Here is a 1047-nt window from a genome sequence, read left to right on the forward strand (position 1 = left end):
ATATATGATGAGCTCAAACAATAAATCCAAGAAATCCAATAGTAATTATAGCATAAATTATTCGTAGGGATCCGAAAGTTTTTTTTTTCCTCTTTCATTTATGATAATATGAGAGATTAAACCAAATCCGGGGAGAATAAGAATATAAACTTCAGGGTGACCAAAAAATCAAAATAAGTGTTGTTGTTAAAGAATTGGGTCACCTCCTCCAGAGGGATCAAAGAAGGATGTATTTAAGTTTCGATCTGTTAATAATATAGTAATAGCTCCGGCTAAGACTGGGAGAGATAAAAGAAGTAGGATAGCAGTGATCAGAATAGATCAAACTAAAAGGGGAATTTTATCTATAAATTTTTTTTTATGTATATTTAAAATAGTGGAAATGAAGTTAATAGCACCTAAAATGGATGATATTCCTGCAATGTAAAGAGAAAAAATAGTTAAATCTACGGATGGACCTCTGTGAAATATATTTGAGGTTAAAGGTGGATAAAGAGTTCAGCCTGCTCCCGTGCCTGATGAAATAAAATTTCTTATGATAAGAAGGGATAATGATGGGGGTAGAAGTCAAAATCTTATATTATTTATACGTGGATAAGCTATATCAGGTGATTCAAGTATTAGAGGAACTAAGAAATTTCCAAATTCTCCAATTATAAATGGTATTACTATAAAAAAATTATAATAAAGGCATTGTTAGTAATTAAGGAATTATAAATTTGATCATTATTAATAAGATTACCGCATGATCCTAGCTCTAATCGAATAATTATACTTATTGCAGAACCAATTATTCCTGATCAGATTGCTAATAGAAAGTATAAAATTCCAATATCTTTATGATTTGTTGAAAAAAATCATTTGTTCATAAAAAGATTATTGGATAAAAATTTTAAAAATGTTATGTCTGATTAAAGTGATAAATTGTAAATTTATTTAAGAGAAGAAAAATTCTTTAACATTAGTTTTTAATATTTATTAAATTAGGTTATTAAAGAAAATTAAATAAAGTAATTAGAAGAGGGAAGGAAAGAAATATATATTATA

General features: G+C 27.0%; 1 pseudogene; it reads right to left on the minus strand.

The window, feature by feature from the left end:
* Window positions 1–109: 109 nt before the first annotated feature.
* LOC108764676 (cytochrome c oxidase subunit 1-like) lies at window positions 110–835 on the minus strand (annotated as a pseudogene).
* Between the last annotated feature and the right edge of the window lie 212 nt (window positions 836–1047).

This window comes from Trachymyrmex cornetzi, unplaced genomic scaffold, assembly GCF_001594075.2.
Source record: "Trachymyrmex cornetzi isolate Tcor2-1 unplaced genomic scaffold, Tcor1.1 scaffold4444, whole genome shotgun sequence".
Lineage (NCBI taxonomy): Eukaryota > Metazoa > Arthropoda > Insecta > Hymenoptera > Formicidae > Trachymyrmex > Trachymyrmex cornetzi.